The following is an 8,591-nucleotide window of genomic DNA, read 5'->3' as shown; positions in this document are numbered from 1 at the left end:
AGGAAAAGGAGGAGGAGGAAAAGGAGGAGGAGGAAAAGGAGGAGGAGGAGGAGGAGGAGGAGGAGGAGGAGGAGGAGGAGGAGGAGGAGGAGGACCTCTACAAGAGCACTTTATCATTTCGTCGAACAAGATGGCTGGGGGGGAAGGTTCCCTCCGGCTGAATGAAACAGCCAGCCAGGCGAGATCGCCAGGCTTAACTCGAGTGCGAGTAGGAAACACCAGTAGAGAGGTTAAACGGGATTAAACCCGTTAAGCTCCTAGTTGATCCGAGAGCGTGTTAACTTAAACCGGGTTGCTCGATGCGATTAACTAACCATTAGCCTACCACAGCTACATCCTACTTCCTGGCACCCTGTCTGGCTCAACGCGTTGGTTGTAGGTTCGATTAAATTGATTATCAGCCTCGTACTTTGCAGCAGCTCGAAGCAAAACAGCCCCAACATTCAAAAACAAAGAGTTAGAGCTCTAGATCATCGTTAAGCGATAATCGAGTGAGAGTGAGAGTGAGAGTGAGAGTGAGAGAGAGAGAGAGAGAGAGAGAGAGAGAGAGAGAGAGAGAGAGAGAGAGAGAGAGAGAGAGAGAGAGAGAGAGAGAGAGAGAGAGAGAGAGAAACCAGGCAACCCTCAGGTCAATGTACCGTCGAATGTCATGTTATTTCTCTCTCTCTCTCTCTCTCTCTCACGTATACACACATACCTTCATCGGGGTTCCCTACATCCACCCTTATTTATACTCCACTGGCAGTGGTGATTGATCATATAATAATTTAATGAAACGTTGGTCTACGTTGTCAGCATTAAAGAGGTCAAAACAAGTCATTGTTTGAGCTCGAACAGTGGCGGAAGAAATACGTGAACACACACGTACATACATGCACACGCACGAACGCACACACACGCACATGGCTATTTATACAGTGTTGAAACCTTAAAAAAAATGCAAGCCTTTACTATTCCCCTTGTGCAAAATGGGGATGTACAGTGTGTGTAAGCTACATCATCCATTACCCACTGATCAGTCTGTGTATAAGCTCTCAGCTCTCGTCTAGGAAGATGATAACCGTCGACCACTAGTCCAGTACGTGATCCAAGGCCATGGTGAAATCTTATCACAAGTACATACATCTGTATCAGTCCCCTTGAAAAAATAAACGAACAAATGAATGAAAAGTGAAATGGTACGATAAATAGAATAATAAATGGATCAATAAATAGCAAAATAGAAAATAAAGACAAACAAATTAATTTTTTGGAGATTTATGATTAGTTCGAAGAAAGTGATTTCCGAAAAGAAAAGTGGAAAACAAAAGCGAAACGTCAAATGTCACGTTTTGAGAGCGACACTGACGAGAGGAAGGACGGGTTTGGGAGAGAGCAAAATGTAATGAATTGTACAATTTATGAATTTTTCCCCAAGTCTTCGTGTAATATCTTTTCATCGACTTGAACATATCAAAATACTTATAGGCTTACAAAATACTGTTTGAAATCAGAATACACATGAATTACAATACCTTGTCGTATAATTTACTGCAAATTTCAACATGGCTCAGCAAGTAAGAACAGAAGGTAAAATAAAATATAATGATGCTAAAAAAATTGACAGGTTGGAATACTCTACAGTAATTTGAAATATGCTACATATTCTGATGAAAACACGAGAAAAAGTATACAGAGGCATTTATTCGTTTATCAATTTACTTAATTATCCAGGAAATAGAAATACTGCAATTTGAAATATGGTACAAGTTCTGTTGTGAAATACAGTGATAAATATATAAAAAAATATATCTACTTGTTTATCTATTAATCTATTTGTTCATCTAATTATGCAAAAAAGACAAATGGGAATACTGTAATTTGAAACAAGATAAATATTCTGTTATAAAACACATGATAAAGTATGTAGATTTATGTATTCATTGATCTATTTCACTCATCTATGTATTCATCAATGATAGACCAACTTATTCTGTACAGTGAAGAGAGAGTACAAAGCATGGTTATGCGTCCGCAAAAGGAGCATTCCCCCCACCGCCCCCCGCCCCCACCACCACCAACATCAACGTCTAATTTTGTTGATTGGTTACGAAAGTGGTCAACAAGCGAACCGAAGAATTGAATGTCAGTCGAACTTCGAAAGTCGAGAAGCCGGAAGAATGACCGTTATTGTCGTTACAATTCCCGCGCAATTCAAAATTCTAATTTCTAACCGTCACTGCTCCGATGCAATAAATATCAAGTGACAATATGACAATGGGAACATTCTTATTATTGATTATAAAATCACCTCTCTCACCATCAATATCGGCATCACATGGTCAATATATCATCAATATAGCTGACAATGTTCTGCTTGTCAATAAGATTTACTGATATTGTACTGAGAAGTTCTACCAATCCTGAGTCAGAAATATATTAGCCAACCTATCACAATAGCGTAATAACATCACTAGATCGAAAGGCTTAAAGAAAATCCACAACTTGTGTTTCCAGATGACTGACTTACGGAAGATGTAGAAATCCGTCGGCACTAACCAGCGCTTCTATCTTTGGGGACATAATCGCACCGAAGAGGTGGAGAAATAAAGAGGTGGCGAAAGAGAGACTCAAGGAGAGCAGCAGAAGAGAAGAGGAAGAAGAATAAGATGAAAAGAAAGAAGATGAGGAGGAGGAGGAGGAAAAACGAACGGCAGGAAGAATGAAAGGAGGACGAGAAGGAAGAGAAGAGGTGGTAGTAAAAGAAAGACTCAAAAAGAGCCACCAAAGTCCCTAAGACACTGACAACATAAAAAATTAGGCAGTCCATGCCTCCCAATTCGGAGGTATTGCTGTGTTCTTTGTCGATACGACTAATTCGCCTGCCGCCTGGCCATTTCATTCAGCTAAAGCGACCAACCTACACTCTCCGTCTCAAATAATCTTCTCTCCGCGTTTGGAGCTTCTTTAACTCGCTGCCGCCAGGCGATTTCATTCATCCGGGGGAAGAACTCATGATACAAAAAAAAGTTCTTGAGTTACAGTGGCTTACAGTGCTATTTTGCACTTTGAAGGCAATTTTGTTCGTGCCCCTCTCTCTCTCCTCTTTCTCATTCTTTCTCATCTCTCAGTCTCTAATGAGACTTTAACTGAAGAATTTTGTACCCTCAACTTACAAACAGAAATCGAAGAGAGATCAAGAGAGAAAGAACGAGAGAGTATGAGAGAGAGAGAGAGAAAAAGACCGACCACATACTTAAGCACCACCTAGCTGATATAGCAGGGAACCAATCATTCCATCAGACTTGTCAGATCCTTCTTTTGCCCCGATGATGGCGCTTCAAGAGCCCAATCATTACGTCGTCCTTTCGGGCTTCGTTCGCCCTTATCGTCCCGGTCTCGGGCTCGATCCCTACACGGGCCACATCAAAGAGGTTTCCAAGTATTCATTCCGCATCCCCCGAAAGTGTCTTTTAGATGATTAACATCGCCCGACACCAGCCAGAATAGAAGCAAAAGATCACATCACAGGGTAATGATGACGTCAGTGAAATAGGGAACCTTTGATGAATAAGAGTAAGGACAGGGTAAGGATGTACACACACGAACATACACACACGTGAACGTACAGACACGAACGCATACACGCGAATGTGCACCCGCGAAAGTACACAGTGACCAACCTACTTCTTTTATTTATGCTAATTGATGGATTTCACTTTTCCCTTGACTCACGTCCAGCCTGGCTTCCGCAGTCCTCAGCTTAATTCCTTCCCCGATACTTTCCCCTCAGTCCTCACGCACGCCATCTGTACATCAACAGCCGACCCAACTTGTCAATAAGATTATAACAAAAATAATTTAACAGATCTTCAAGAAAACCGACGCCATATTACATAAAGAGTAGGAACCCCAGAAACGAGTTTGTAAATATAAATCGCCCAAACACTGATGATCATTAATTTAACTTAACCTAATCTCAGAATGAGATTAAGATCAGCCCAAACTCTCTCTCTCTCTCTCTCTCCTCAGGTACTCCAGAGTTGCGAATCTTGACGACGTTCTAGGATTCCATATCCAGAAACTGGTTAGCATCTCGTAATGGAAAAGGTAAGTAAATGAACTAATTGTCATAGTTTCGATTCATAGTAAAGAAACATTGCACAGCGATGTAGACCATAACTTGCGACACGCGTTGCCAAACGCACGCTCCCACTCAAATGGTCATGTTGTTTGGATTCCCCAGGACCGAATTCAGCTGAACGTGACGACCAACCACTACAGGGTTGTTCACAATGTTCATACATTTGCTGCGATGACGAGCTTTATGCATTTCGTTTAGGTTATCCCCAGACAATTTTCTTCAGTTGACGCCTCAAGATTTTATTAAAAGGGGAGAAAGAGGAGAGACACTTTTGGCTAATAAGAGTACCTCTTTGGCGCGTCTATTTCGATCTCGCTTCAATACGGCACGCGCCCAGGTTCGAGCCCCGACGGCCCCCGGCGACTGCTATCTTCCCTGGAAGTCCGAGCACCTAAGGCATGGGTGCCAACCTCGGTTGGGGTTAAGAGCCTCGTGGTGTAAACCCCTTGAGCGTCTTTCATCTGACCATACGCCATACTCTACGAGAGAGAGAGAGAGAGAGAGAGAGAGAGAGAGAGAGAGAGAGAGAGAGAGAGAGAGAGAGAGAGAGAGAGAGAGAGAGAGAGAGAGAGAGAGAGAGAGAGAGAGAGAGAGAGAGAGAGAGAGAGAGAGAGAGAGAGAGAGAGAGAGAGAGAGAGAGAGAGAGAGAGAGAGAGAGGAGAGAGAGAGAGATAGAGAGAGGGAGAGAGAGGAAGGGAGAGAGAGAGAGAGAGATATAGAGAGAGAGAGAGAGAGAGAGAGAGAGAGAGAGAGAGAGAGAGAGAGAGAGAGAGAGAGAGAGAGAAAGGAAAGATACCATGGTCTTGGATCACATGCTGGACTCCGTGATAGAGTTTTACCCTCCCGGATGAGAGCTCAGAGTTCATTACTCTGACCTCTCGTGTGATAGGTAATGCTGTGACATTACACACACACACACGACGCCTCCATTCTCTCTCCTCAAGGAGAACAGGAACTGTTTGCAGTATCGTGAAGCTTTATTCAGCGGGATGTGTATCTGTGTGAATATATTTGTGAGAAAGTTCTTGTATGTATTTACCTAGATTGTATTTTGCGGGAGAAGAGCTATGCTCGTAGGGCCCCGCAGTTGTATCTTTCCGCATCCAGTTCTTTCTTAAAGTCGTGTATGCGTGTGTACGTATGTGTGCGTGTACATGTATGTATGTGTGCGTGTACATGTATGTATGCATATGTGCGTATACATGCATGTACGTGTATTTATATATGTTTATACGTGTCTTGTGTATAGATATGTGAACGTGTGTGTGTGTATTGTGCGTGTGCGTGTATATATATGTATATATATATATATATATATATATCACTGTAGAAAAATGTAGTTCCACATTTGTCAATCACGTGAAAACTACTGAAGAGGATTGCAGTTTGCAATCGAAATACATAGATTCAGTCTCCAGTCTTTTTACTCCAACCGTGGTTTTCACGATATATATATATATATATATATATATATATATACATACATTTGTGTGTGCGCGCGCGTGTATGTATGTACAGGTATTTAACGAATTGCAGTGTACAGAGGAGCAATGTTCGTGAGGTTCCGTCTCTTCTTGCCATGGAGCATGGATGCATGAGATTCACCAAGATCTTGGATCATGTGGTGGACTCGTGATCGACAGCTATTTCCCTCCCGAAAGAGAGCTCAGAGCTTATATATGACCAATCTATGGATAATGCTGTGACCTTACACGCAGACACACGGCACACACACAACTCTCCGCCCACGAGAGTTGGAGTAACGACTCGGAGCGCAAAGATACTGAAATCATTTCAGCCCTGGGCGGGATTTGAACACAGACCGCCGTAGTGGCGGCCACGAATGCTACCACTGCGCTATCGAGTGTGTGTATGTACATCTAATACAGTTTACCTGTTTGCTGTATACAGGGAAGGAGCAACGCTCAAGGGGTCCCGTCTTTTACTTTCCAAATGTGTGTGTGTGTGTGTGTGTGTGTGCATGTGTGTGCGTGTGTGATTCACCTTGGTCTTTGGATCACGTGTTGGACTCGTGATCGACAGCTATTTCCCTCCCGGGGGAGAGCTCAGAGCTCGTATGACCGATCTATGTGTAATACTTTGACCTTACACGCACACACACACCCAACTCCCTGCCCACGAGAGTTGGAGTAACGACTCGAACCTCAGCTATACTGAAATTAATTTCAGCCCCGGGCAGGATTCGAACCCGGACCGCCGTAGAGACAGTGTGTGTGTGTCTCTATGTGTATTTGTGTATTTTCCTAGTTTTACCTAGTTGTATTTTGCGGGAAGGGGAGCTATGCTCGTGATGTCCCGCCTTTGTATCTCGCAGTGTCTAGTCTGCTTTTAAACTCATGAATGGTTTTTACGTACACTATTTCCTTGTCCAGTTTGTTGCAAGTGTCTACCACTCTATGTGGAAAACTGTTTTTCTTCAGATCTCTTCTGTAGATGTGTGTGTGTGTGTGTGTGTGTGTGTGTGTGTGTGTGTGTGTGTGTGTGTGTGTGTGTGTGTGTGTGTGTGTGTGTATTGACCTCGGATCTGCTGCAGTCTCTGTCGAGACAGCCAGACACCATCCTACGACAGTGAGCTCAGATCTCATTATTTGCCGATCTCTGGGTAGGTCTGAGACCACTCACACACCACACACCGGGACAGCAAGGTCACAACTCCTTGACTAACGTCCCGTACCTACTCACTGCTAGGTGAACAGGGGTTACACGTGAAAGGAGACAAACCCAACTTATCTCCGCCCGGCCGGGGAATCGAACCCCGGTTCTCTGGCTTGTGAGGTGTGTAAGTGCGTGTGCTTGTTACATCTGTACAGTTTCAAACATCTAGATCCGACGTCAGCAGTCACTGCAATGAACAGACTGTTCTATTGATACCCTTAATGGCGAAAGACATTAAACAAACTGCAACGAACGACACCGGAAAATAATCACCTTACCTTTTGTAAGAAAGAACACAGACTCTGCAGACTTTAATTCATTACGCTCCAGATTACAATGTCACTCAATTTCTCTTTCAGTTTAATGACTATACCTATTTTTTGCTCACTTGATTTATACAAATATGTCGAAGATCATAAATGGAATGAATATTTCACTTGTAGTTTTAATACTGTATATTTTCTGTCACATTGCCCTTTTAGCTTCCATTTTCGTTAAAAAACATAAGCACTGGTTATAGATAATATCACTTATTATTTTCTCGTTATCTCACAAGTGTAGAACAAGTAATCATGATTAAACATAACACCAGTCAGACGAAAACGCACTCCGGCTTCTACACCCTGTCGTCCTTCTCTTTAGGCAGTCGACCGCCAACTGAAGACCTCAACGCGAAGAGGTTTGTTTACATCTGCAGAGCCATCTAGTGGGAAAGTACATAAACGTCTACATTCGTGATACAAAATTATTATATTTTTACTCAATTGCAATATTTCTTAAGCGCAAATGTTTCCTGCCAACTGTTGAACACAGATAATCAAAGCTAAACATTACGGCAATTGAACATTTCGAGGTGTGCTTTTGATTTTGTGGGGAGGGTAATGCTGACAAGAAGAATGTGGAAATATCGACACGATTAATGGTCCATTCATCCACACAGTTCATTTACAAATGCCATTATACAAGGAAAATATAAACTGAAGACATATATTGCTGTGTATTATTCTACTTTTACAAACGTTCTGCAATTAAAATTGAATTTTGCCTTTAGCCTCAGGAATTTTTGTAGGAGGGGCAAAAAATATGCATATATGGTTCATGATATAGAGTTATACCAAGATACTTAGAATTGATCGTGTAGGCATATATCCGTATTGTCTACATGAATTACATTTTGACTTTCATCAAATTCACAAAGTTCGTATATATGTGTACATCGGACAAAACAGGTTGGCAAAGGAAAAAAATTCTTTCACCTCTAACATGGTGAAGTTAATGGCCATGTAATTCACTATCAAGCATACTATCAGTATGTACTTTAATTGCAGACTCGCATTCGAAAATAGAATCATATACTGATATTCTATAACTTAAAATTTTAACGAAATTATACGTGACGGCCGGCAAAGTTTCACTGAATTTCTAAAGGATGGGGGCCCATGCCTTTCGATCTGTGGAGTTGGGGTCGATATAACTGCTTTTAGTTGCTGCCAAGTACTTTTATTCAGCTGAGTTACCTGTAGACGTCAAAAGATTAAACCTATAACTACTGACTGTATAACATATATGTATATATATATGTATATATATATATATATATATATATATGTGTGTATTTACCTAGTTGTATTTACCTAGTTGTATTTTACGGGAAGGGGAGCTATGCTCGTGAGGTCCCGTCTTCATATCTCATTTTATCTAAACTATTTTTAAATTCATGTATTGTTTTTGCACACACCACTTTCTCATCTAACTTGTTCCAACTGTCTATTGCTCTGTGAGGAAAGCTGTT

At 41.8% G+C, this 8,591-nt stretch overlaps 1 protein-coding gene across 3 annotated transcripts in view; it reads right to left on the bottom strand.

Annotated features, from left to right (window-relative positions):
• sha (shavenoid) overlaps positions 1-7,458 on the bottom strand; it is a 208,662-nt gene extending 201,204 nt beyond the window's left edge. For all 3 annotated transcript variants that reach the window (XM_076190139.1, XM_076190141.1, XM_076190140.1), the window contains exon 1: positions 7,078-7,458. The gene's annotated coding sequence lies outside the window, so the exon portion shown is untranslated. The remainder of the gene's footprint in view (positions 1-7,077) is intronic.
• Positions 7,459-8,591: the final 1,133 nt, after the last annotated feature.

The sequence above is a fragment of the Oratosquilla oratoria genome, chromosome 9 (genome assembly GCF_046742065.1).
Source record: "Oratosquilla oratoria isolate Oo_2021 chromosome 9, ASM4674206v1, whole genome shotgun sequence".
NCBI lineage: Eukaryota > Metazoa > Arthropoda > Malacostraca > Stomatopoda > Squillidae > Oratosquilla > Oratosquilla oratoria.
This window is presented reverse-complemented; position numbering and strand designations above follow the sequence as displayed.